We start from the raw sequence: 12,334 nt of genomic DNA, 5'->3' as shown, positions 1-12,334 counted from the left end.
TATACAAAAATACATAATATATATTGCGAAACGATTTTGTTGTCAAGTAGAACACATTTGCTTGAATTTAAAATTTGTACTAAAAAGAAAAAAATAGAAAGCTGATGAACGACTGACCAACATATAAATATATGGCTACATATCGAGGCACGCCAAGATAAAAATTACAAATTTGTTTTTAGAGCCAGTGCCCTTATCGTGTACTTAAAATATTAATTACTATGTAAAAATCATCAAATGAAAAGAAACAGAAAGGGGGATCAATGAATCCATATGTCATTCAAACAAAGTAGGCATTTCATACATAAACAAAGGATTGAATTGTACATAAAGCATTGTTTGCAAACAGATCATAATTAAAAGTAACGCTTTCCATTAGAAAAATGAAGCAAGGAACTTCCATTAGTGTCTCTGCTCCCTTTTAAGCTGGTTATTAGGCCAGATTCTCACTAAGTCTTCGTTGTTGTTTTTTTTTTTTAAGATTTTATTTATTTATATGAGAGAGAGAGTGAAAGAGAGCATGAGAGGGGAGAGGGTCAGAGGGAGAAGCAGACTCCCTGCCGAGCAAGGAGCCCGATGCGGGACTCGCTCCCAGGACTCCAGGATCATGACCTGAGCCTAAGGCAGATGCTTAACCGACTGAGCCACCCAGGCACACCTCACTGTCTTCTTATTCTATGAAGTTATAGGCAAAACCATAAAGAAGTTAAAAATGTTATAGGTGTATGTATGTAGATACATTCTGCCTATCTCCACCTGTCTGTCTGTCTGTCTATCTAAGTTTCTGGAGGATAGTTGTTTTTAGAATATTAGAAGAATGACTACCCTCATTGAAATTTTATGCCATGGGAGAATGGAAATTTCTTCATAAATCTACAGTTATTAAACTTAATCCTTGACTCTGTGCTCAAACTTAACATACAAGTAAATACCATAAAAAATAATTGTCTTGTCAGTCCTCAGAATATGATACACTTAGTTTTATGCTTTGGCAAGGAGAATAGTACTCAACTTCTGGAGATACAGTAATTCTTTCAGACCATATGGCTCAATAGTTTACTCTTGTTTACGGAAACAGTGGAGGACCAATATATGTTCACTAAGAGCACCCATGGATTCACTATCATGTCTATGTTAGATTACAAAATGGACATATTAGACAATGAACAACAATTTATACATTTTAATAGTCAATCCTGGGGTTTTTCTTTTTTGTATGTTAGCTTTGGAAGAGGCAAGACAGAGTCAAAACTGAATTAACTTAGGGGCGCCTGGGTGGCTCAGTTGGTTAAGCGACTGCCTTCGGCTCAGGTCATGATCCTGGAGTCCTGGGATCGAGTCCCGCATCGGGCTCCCTGCTTGGCGGGGAGTCTGCTTCTCCCTCTGACCGTCCCCCCTCTCATGTGCTCTCTCTCTCTCTCTCATTCTAATAAATAAATAAAATCTTTAAAAAAAAACTGAATTAACTTGGACACTTAATGGAAGTGGCAGAATCAAACAATTGTTAGCCTTTGTATAGAAAAAGCTGATTAAATGAAAACTTGACATGGGTTTCTTTTCCATGGTTAGACCCTTCGAAAATGCAAAACTTCTTTGCTCAGCATAGCAAGTGACTAATCTTTTAAAATATTTACCATGATTTACAGAACATAAGAAGTCTTGAAGCTGACTTATTCTTATTTTCAAATTTTATACATGAGGAAATTGAGACCCAGAGACTTGAAATGCATTTTTTAGTCCTGCAGCTAATCAGTGGGAGGCCAAGTTCTGGGCTTTCTGCACTGATGTCCATCACTGTTCACCACCTCCCTTGCAATGATTGTTTAGCATTTGTCATTAAAACCAGGGAGCACAAGATAAGATAGCGCCTTAACACATGAACATCATGATGGAAAATTCAAAATTCTTTTGGAAGAGGTTTTATTTTTCATAAAATGTCTTTATCAACAGTTTACATAAAGGGTGGATGCACAGTTACTACAGGGTTGCCTGTATAATCACTTTACATTTTTCTTAAAAATATAAAAGTTCTTAAACAAACAAAAATAAAAGTTCAGTAATAGAAAAATATCATTTTGACAAACTTTTCCACTGTAGTTAAGTATAAACTTGGCTCTTGCGGTCTTTGAGGAATTCATACTTGTGTTAGAAGGGAAGTTAAGGATGTATTTATGTGAATTCCAAATTAGCTGTTTCAGAAACAAATAAACTCTATCTTTTCGAAATGAGAATGTTTGAACACACGATTATAGATCTGGTTGGTTTTGATCTTTGGAAGTCCGTGGTGAATTGCATTGCATGTTCTCCTCCTGCCAAACTACACCAGGAACTGTTGTTACTGCTGATGAGCAGTTTGACTTTAGAACCATAATATAAATGGTAGTTTAAAGGCCCTTATTTTCTTTATGGCCATGTTCATTTGGATTGATAGGAGTGACAGCACTTCACCCAGAGAACTGGTTGGTGGAACTTTTGGGTTTTTTTGTAATGGCAAATATTATCTAGAGTTGAAAATCCTTCGATGACAAAATCATATCGGATTTTTAGGTAACTGGTAAATATGGTTGAACATTAATTACTTGTCAAGTTTAATTGAAGTTTGTGCTCAGATCATAATATATTTCAAGATTTAAGCTGGATTATTTTATCTCTCATCTCAAAAAGTGTCGTTTTTACTATTTGAAGCTTATTTAAATGGTATAAAATTTTTCATTTCCAACTGATTCTTCGAACCAGAAGGTCAGCACTAAGAGTCTTGTATAGTTTGATGGGAGCATCTCTTGCTGTGTTAAGAATTCTGTAGATCGATGCTGCCCAGTAAACAGCCACTAGCCAGGTATGGCTAGTGAATACTTGAAAGGTGGCCAGTCCAAATTGAGATATATTGTAAATGAAAAATACACACTGGATTTCAAAGACTTAGTAGGAAAAAGGAACATAAAATATCTCATTAATTTTTTAATTGATTACATTTTAAAAAAGATTTTATTTATTTATTTGAGAGAGAGAGAGAGTGAGAGAGAGCAAGAGAGAGCAGGAGCAGGGGGAGAGGCAGATGGAAGGGGAGAGGCAGACTCCTCGCTGAGCAGTGAGCCTGATGCAGGGCTTGATCCCAGGACCCTGAGATCATGACTTGAGCTGAAGGCAGACACTTAACCAGGTGCCCTTTTTGATTACATTTTGAAATGATAATTTCAAAATATTGTGTTAAATAAAATATAATGTTAAACGAAGCTTTTGTTTCTCTTTACATTTTTGTAATGTGACTACTAGAAAATTAAAAATTACATGTGTAGTTCACATGGTATTTCTTCTAGAAGAAATTACATATGTGACTTGCTTTATATTATTAGATAGTGCTGCCATGTGTAATCCATACATAGAATATTTGTCACTTCTCCCTTAGCATGTTCTTAGAAAAATCAACTTGGAGGTTGATCATCTAAACTCCATCCTGGAGTATGCATAGGCATCACATAGAAGTCACTGGGTACCATAGTTGAGAGTTGAGTTTTCTTTTCTTAACAGGTCTGTTATTAAGAGAAGAATCATTGAGTTAATTCAAAAGCCAACATCAGTGGTTGTTTAGTTAGCCTTACCTTTCCCCAAATTTTTCTTATTCAGTCCATGAGAATTTATTTTTGGTCAAATTAGATAAGTTTTTCTCTCCATTTTTTCCCCCAAGAACAGAACTGCCTTAACAGACCACTGTAGGTCATAATAGATTCTCCTATCCTTGCCAAAATTAGAATAATTATTGCCTCACTTAAAATGGCTGATAGGAAGTGTAAGAGTTATTTAGCTGCAGTCTAACTGAGCCATAGAGAGTCCTCACCCCCTTTAAGTTCACAAGATGGAGAAGCAGAATCATCGTATGCCAGTATCTTCTTAGTGGGAAACACAAACAAACCAAGGTAAAACTGAGAACCACATTTAAAAAATTATCCCCTCGTTGTCCATCCTTTGAACTTGCTGATCCTGAAAGATAACTATGAATGAAATGTAAGCTCTTATGGAGTATCTTGTCCATCTTTATCTTCTCACTAATCCTAACACCATGCCAAATATACAGTGGGTGTTAAGGAAATTTTTGTTGAATGGAACTTAATCATTCAGAAATAGAAATTATTTTAAGAGAAGGATGTTTATGGAGATTATTTGTAACAGAGTAAAGAAAAGGAAGTAAGAGAGAATAGGCACCAAAATGTGAACTTACTCCTGAAGTGTCTTTCTTTAAACTTGTATGGATATAATGTGTTTAATTTAACTAACTTTAGTTTGGGCAGAAGAAAGAGGTTTTTATGCTCTTTTGAAGCTTGGATTTCTACTTACCAGAATGCCAGAGCTTCTGTCAGTCAATAGCACATGCAAAATTTATCCAATATATTATTTGACATAGAGGTTACTCTGTCATTACTAACTAACTTGAGTCTGCCAGAGAATTTTTTATGGAAGTGTGTGCCTGCCAAAAAAGAAGTGTCTCTTGATTGATTGCCACAGCTGACCTAAAAGCTCAAGGATCACTGTGTAATAACCCGGTTATCATATATTAACCACAAAACCCAAGTCCAAATCACAGTAAGGGTCTTGTTCAAACCCACAAAACTTCGGAAAGCCAGAGCCTGGGAGGATTTTCATCCTTTCTGCAACCCATGACATTCCACAGCCTCTGTGTGAGATTGGGTGTCTGACTTGCAATCCCTGAGAACAGATACACTGAAAAATCTTTTGAATTAAAGGTTGTTCTATAATCCCAATATTTCCTTCTTTTCCTCTGGTTTCTCCTTCTTAAAAAATCCATTTTATCTTAAGAATGTGAGACATAATCATAATATTTTAAGCCATAAAATGGTTATACATATAGATTACTAGGAATGTAAGCCAGACCAACAATATGTCATGAAAGTGGTTTATATAATTTCATTTCCTCTTTTATTTTGGTAAGTGCCAGTTGAAAAGGGGGGAGGGAAGAGTGGGAGTGAAAATCTCCATGTTTTTGAAGTACACAAGAGTCTATAAGATTGACTGTAATGGCATCTCAAGCCGATATGGTCTGCCATATATTATTCTAATTTTCTTTGTGTTTTAAACTACAAGCTGCACTGAAAGCACCTAGGGAGACTCAGAAGAGTTTAAATCAGTAGGACCTCAGATCTGGTTCTTGTATGTTTGGGAGAGAAGGGTCTGGTGACTGGGTCCTTAGTCAATATGGGCATTGATGGGTTTGAGATATTAATATATTTATATTTTTATAATATAATAAATATTATATGGCTTAATTTATATTCACTAAATGCATTCTATAAATTATTATATTTTATTAATTAAATAACCATAATATATAATAATTATATTTTATATTATATCTATATATCCGATGACTAAGCTGACTTCTGAGTCTACGTTGTCTTTAAGAATAAAGTGCAAGGAGTATATATTAGTGATGGCCTGATAACTGCCAGGTAGAAAGCTAGATACACAATTGTATTTAGGGCAGATGAATAAATCACTGAAGGCTCCAGAGACTGTTTTCCTCTCACCCGTCTGTCATTAAGAGTGTGGTGTTTTGTTTTGTTTTGTGTTGTCACTTGGTAGAAAAATCATCTTTCTGGAAGTGAAGACAAGGGCAAGGTCAGTAGCCCTCAGTGAGAAAAGCCAATTACAGTATGAGACAATGTCAACAGCACTCGAAAAGGCTCTCCAGTTTGGCCAAATTCTTTCCTTATTTGCTGACTAGTGATTGAAACTTTACCACTACTCCTTCATTTCTGTGGATAAAGGCTTTTCTTTCTTTTTTTTTAATAAAGATTTTCTATATTTACTTGAGAAAGAGAGAGAGTGAGTGGGGGGAGGGACAAGCAGACTCTGAGCTGAGCTAGGAGCCAACTTGGGGCTCGATCTTACGACCCTGAGATCATGACCTGAGCCGAAATCAAGAGTCAGAGCTTAACTGACTGAGCCACCCAGGCACCCCAAGGCTTTTCTTTCTTTTGAATGATCAATACTGTCCTCACCGCCATCATGGGGAGTAAGGTGGGAATGAGAGGAAACCTCCTTACTTATGTTTTCCTTAGGTTTGAGTCTTGAGAGAAGGTATTCATGATGTAGAAATGGATGAGAGAAAAATGTCACAGGCTGAGAAGGCATGAGAGACAGAGTTATGAGGGAGAGACTGGCTACAGACTTCGTGAAGCTGAGTAAGGTCGATCTGAAGGAGGGGTACCTACCAAAACCTCTTTTATAGTCAGGGTGATGGGTTGACCACAACCATGAAATCTGATCCTTACGGAGATAAAGTAAGGTATTCTTGTAATAGCATCACATTTTAAGAAGACACAAAAAGATCCAAGTTCAAGCCTGAGAAAGAGAGGGAGAAAGACAGGGACGGAGGGAGGGAGGAAGGGAGAGAAGGAGAGAGAGAGAACCACATAACCACAGCCTGGATCCATTTGAGAGCGGCAGAATTAAATGATGAAAATCTACAGAGAAAATTCTGAACGCATGTCCTGGGCTGGTGTGTTCAGCTCTCCTTAGAGGTAAAGCCTACATTTTGGTCCTAATTCTTATTTCAAAAGGATAAGGGAGTGTTTATAGGCAGCTCTGTTTGGCATTGCAGCTTCGCGGTGTCATCGATGGTACTAAGTAGTGGTTTGGTACCCAAATACCACCAAAGACTCTGCTATTATCTTCCACACCCTCCAGCTGAAGAGCCAACATTCTGACATATTTACATACTAAATAAACTTTTTTTTAAAGAAAGTTACAATTAGTCAATCTATTTTTGAAGATTAATTAAAGACATTTATGGCTATTTGTTATAGAGCTAGTCCATTAAAAGGAAGGTCTGTGAGATGTTAAGATGATTCTTGTATTTATAGAACTCCTGGCAGAGTTTGTTCAGGCAGTTATACAGCAATCTGTTGGCTGTCCCATAGAGTCTCTTTTTCTCCTGTCCATTACCCACATTTCCTTCCTGGTTATCAGTGGACTACAGATAGGCAGTTATATGGCCCTTGTCTTTGCTGACTTGCTCCTTTGTTGTGGTCACTTATTCATGGCCTGACAAGGACTGGCCCCTACCTAGGGGTCTAGGAAAGAGCTGCAGACCTGGTTGTTACTGTTCAATGAAATCCTATTCTTAATTTGCCATCTGATATCCAATTCCCAACCTCAACAATTGCTTAAGTATACTCACTCAGGTTTAACAAGAAGCTGATCATGTGATCTCAAAATCTGCCTCTAAGTTCAGCTAGATCATGGAAAAAAGCAAAAGACATTTCCCAGTCTATTCCATTATAGGTTATATGAAAGAACACTGAACTTTGTTTGGCAAATAATCTCTTGGCAAGATTTGCTTCATTGTCAATTTTTCACTAGACAATTAAGCATTTCATTTCCAATGATTGATTCGGATGACCTATCTGGAACAAATGTTAATGAAATGAGCTATAATTACCAGTTTCTACCCACTATATGCCTTAAAAATAGACCTTTCATTGTCTTGCCTAGTAATATTATAAACAGTAAGATTTCAGAGGTTGACCTCTTATAGTACCTAGTGTCTATACATAAACTTTTGGTACTTAATGGTACTGTTTTATATTATTCTCTTATTAGTTCAATTGTTTAAGCTTTGCTATCCTGGTTATGATTACAAATCATTGCAGGCAGTGTTTCATCTTTTATTTCTTTTTCTTCTCTTAGTATCCACAGAAACTCAACACAGTGCTAAGGGCAGATGTAAGCTCCGGACACATGCTTGTTCAATGGAATTGAATGGTTCATCCATGAGCACGTTTCACTGTGGTATGTGATGCCTTGGTTGTCATTTTAAAATGTTGATCCTCCTCCTCACCCATCAAGACCAACTTATGAATCACCTCCTCTGGGCAACTTTCTCGGACCATCAGCCTATAATTAGCCACTCCCTCCTCTGTGCCCCACTGTGTTCTGGGTATGCTTTGATTATTGTGTATACCACCTCCTCTGTAACCCCCTATTATCTGTTTAAATGTTCATTTTCCCTATTCGAATGTGAACCTTTGTGAAGAGGGTCTGTATTATTAGTCCTTTCTTGGCCTTGGCATATTAAAGGCTTAATAATTTGTTGAATCAGTAAATAAACACGAATCATTAGGGCTGGGTCACCTTTAATAAACTGCTGTTTATGCCTATTGATCTGCTTTTAGTGAAAATTCCGGCAGACTTTAAAGGAATTTCCATATGTTGTTTGATAGTTGGGGGTCTGTGTTGAACTTTTGAGTATTTATTTCATGTTGTGCCTTGGCACCAATATCTGTCTACATTTACTTTTTTTTTCTAATATCCCTGTGAAACTTGAGTTCCTTGAATTTCCCCTGCCTTTGCCTTCCAGTTCGTGCTTTCTTCACTTGCCCTTTGGGTTTAAACATTCTCTTTGGACATTTCTATACTTGATATGTCTGAGATAATATTAACTTCTAATTCTGCTTTACTTTCTGTGTTACCTAGAAAAAATAAGAGAGACCTCTCAAGAGGAGAAGACGATGTGGAACTTTGGAAGTTGTATGAACATCTTAGCTCTCCAGGCTGTTTGGAAGAGATGGTCTCTGTTGTGCACAAAGAAAAGTATGAATGAAAACAGAACTTAGAAACAAATGAAGTAGGGGTCATATTCCGTGATCAAAAGAGCACCTCCTCCTCCAAAATTATTCTCAGCAGGGCTCTTTTTGCAGCGAGTTCACGGAGGTCAGTTGATATATAATTGAATTTTCCAAAAAATACTTTTCAGCAATACAACATAATAAGATTTAGTCCCACAGTGATATCAGTAATCTTGAAAAGCTGCGCAATGTTTTGAATTTTTCACAAGTTGCCTTTCTTAAAGTGGTTGGATACCTATGTATCAAAAACCAAAGTCATGCCTGTGACAAGGACATGGTTCATATCTCCACCTGCTATAAGTTGCTATGCTTCCTTGGAGACAAAAGATGGAAACTTATGTAATTCTTAGTAGGGTTAAAGCAAGGATGACTAGAAGGACTGAAAGGTCTCCATGGTGGGGAGAAGGAAGAGATGTACATCATCATCGAGACTTGTGACTCTCTGAGCATGGTTCCATTGTTGTGTTTGAGGCTTTATATTATTTGCTTTCCTCAAGTTTTTTTTTAACATGTTAGGAGCCTTGTCTCTTGAGATTTCAGTTTTTAGACATTTATTTTTATTACTTCACATATGTGGTATCTCTTGGGGCAAGATACTTTCTTCTTCAGTTTGTACAGTTTCCTGGACAGTCTTGAGGACACCAAGATACTGTGTATCATTTTGTATTTTTGTCTTGCCTAGGGTGGATTTAAACTTTCCTCCCAGGTCAGGTGTATGTACCTTGGGTTCCTCCTGTTGGCTTTGGCAGGACCTGACAGAGTGCTGAATCAGTTCCCACCATACTTGTGGGTGGTTTGCCAACCAGCAATGGTTTTCTTTGTGCATCAGGCTGGGCTGGATGCCTGAATTCTGCTCTCATAGATGGGCTGGCCTGGAGAAGCAATGTTAAGGCAGCAGCAGACCCAAGTACCCATTCTGGTCCAAAGGTGACTGTCTTTATTTTATTTATTTTTTTTAAGATTTTATTTATTTATTTGACAGAGAGAGACACAGCGAGAGAGGGAACACAAGCAGGGGGAGTGGGGGAGGGAGAAGCAGGCTTCCCACTGAGCAGGGAGCCCGATGCGGGGCTCGATCCCAGGACTATGGGATCATGACCTGAGCTGAAAGGCAGACGTTTAATGACTGAGCCACCCAGGCACCCGACTGCCTTTTTTTTTTTTTAAGTTTACGTTGAAAAAGTTTTTCATTCTCAATCACATAGTTTCTAGTGACACTAAAACCAAGAAAAATAAGATAGTGGAGAAAAACTAGTGCTTTCTAGAAGTAAAAGAGGCTGATCTAGATTAAACATGCATATGTTTCCATTTCCTTCATTATCTGTAAAGTAGCTATAAGTTTGGTGAGATTTCCAGGAAGTGGAAAATGTGGTCAATGGCTAGAAGGTTTGAAACTGCAGAGCCCACTGTGGCTGCAAAGGGGGTGTTTGTCTCTAGGGGATGCAGGGAGAGAGGAGGCAGGAGGTACAGAAGTCAGACCCTGAGAGGGTATATGTATCCCTCAGCAGTCTGGACTTTGGTGATGAGGAAACTTCGGACAATTGCAAATGGAAGGAGAACTATTGTGGTGGAAAGACTGGAAGATTTGGACGGAGCAGGTGAACAGATATCCAGACAGTCTACTTAACTGTGTGAACTTGAGCAAAAAAAAATTCATCTTTAGTTTCCTTATCTGAAGGGTAGATACAATCGTAGTGGTAAGGATTTGATAAATGTACTGCAGAGCATCTTGTCCAGAACATGGCACCCAAACAGAGGCTAGGTAAATTAATGTTTGTCCAAAACAAATGCCACAAGTAGGTGCTTATTCTCCTTCAATTAGAAATGTGGGTGTTTTAGTCAGGGGAAAGCTATGGTTGGCTAATTTGTCCCAAATGAGTTGGGAAAATGCAGGCCAGGAGGTAATATACTTCTTCCCCAACAAAGCTGAAAGGCACAGAGAGCATTCAACGCATACATAAAGAAAAATACCCTCACCTTACACTGGAAAAAAGAATAGCAGTTTCACCCAATTTTCTGGAGCCTGAACAAAATGGTCTAAGCAGGCTGGCCAGCTCACTCTTTGTTTCAGGGAACTCAATGTCTATACTTTAATATTCCCCTCCTCTGGCCTTATAGCTGGTCCTTGAAAATGACACAGAAGCCGAGGTAGGATGATAATCAGAAGTCCCACCAATGGCAGGTATAGAAATTTCCATATTATAAAGACTTGATTGTGGATATAGTGTTCTGTTGTTAGTCAAAACTTTTGAAAAGAAGTGAACAAACTACACCAAAAATAAAGATGGCCAAGAGTACTGGCCAAGTAAGTCAGTAAAGTGGAACAACACAACATAGGACCTGGAGGAGCTGACTTCCAACTAGAGTTCTGCCAATATTACACAACATGAGCTTGCATAGATTGGGTCACGTATGACCCTCAGTTTCCTCATCTGTAAAATGGTAATTGATCTAAATCATTAGAGTCCCTTTTATGTCTAACTGTGTATCTTGTGAATCTTAATTCATATTTCCATATTTCTAGATTCAATAGAGTGTCATCACTCTGACCCCAAGGCCTGCCTCCTTCCCCAGCATCTGATCAGTCACCAAGTCTTGCTTGGCATTTCTGTTAGAAATCTGAGCTTCAGAATCAGAGACTTTAATGCAAATCCCAACTCAGTCATGCATATCAGCATAGGGAGGTTCATCTTTCTCTACATTTCAATGTCCTCATCCACAAAGTGGGGCAACAATAATATTTATAGCATAGCCTCGTGGTGTGGATTGAATGAGATAATGAATGTAAAGTCCTTAGCACAATGCCTGGTGTGTAGTAAATCATAACTATATTTAAAACCTCCCTTCCAAACAGTTCTTGAATGTGACTCTTCCTCTTTCATTCAGAATACTGAAACCAAACTGGTTTCTTTAACTCTAGTCCAGCTGTTTGCCCCGGGCAGAGAGGTCATCTTTCAAAAGCACATGGCATTACAACAAGAAGAAGATTGATAGGGTGGTCACAGACATGGAAGGGAGGATGCTTAGAAGAGCAGGGCCTGATTTAACAAATTTGAGACCAAATTTCTCGTGGCCCTGTTTTAGGGTGACAGAAGTCAAGGTCTTCTTGGAATTTTCAGGCCATTTTAACTCATCAGCTTGAAGCTGAGTCACTCACGGTGGGACAGCGTTAGGACCCTTAACAAGGGTATGCAGCACTCATGACTCCCTAAACTTTATTCTGAAAACTTCCTAAGACTTGCTTTGTCTTGGGGGAAGATTCATTTGTCTGCTGGGCAGATGTGTGGTTGATTGAGCTGTGTGGCCTCTGGCTTTTGGTCAGATGGGGAGACAGGCTTGGGTAAAGGATGAACCAAAGCAGGCCATGGGCTGCCATTTCCACATGTGACTTGGAGCCTAGCAGAAGCTGCTCTGGTACATTGAGCTTCACTTCCCCGCATCTTTCCTGAGATCACGGAAAAGCAGCCAGGGAAAACCATGGGCCCCAACAACACATCAGTGATTCCAGTGAGACGCCAGTATTTCCTTCTATGAGTCCTATGGAGTGTAAAAAAATTCACTGGATCTTTCATTTGGGAGAAGAGTCTCTCTTGCCTGAAAAATACGATGACTCTCCCGCCAATACAAATAAGTAAATGAAAGTTTAGCTTTCATAACTGACCTGCTAACAGTCTGGTTCATTGTGGGGAAAA

This window comes from Eumetopias jubatus, unplaced genomic scaffold (assembly GCF_037043125.1).
Source record: "Eumetopias jubatus isolate StellerSeaLion01/CBP00866 unplaced genomic scaffold, mEumJub1_p1.0 scaffold_6, whole genome shotgun sequence".
Classification (NCBI taxonomy): Eukaryota; Metazoa; Chordata; class Mammalia; order Carnivora; family Otariidae; genus Eumetopias; species Eumetopias jubatus.
Note: the sequence above shows the minus strand (reverse complement) of the source record.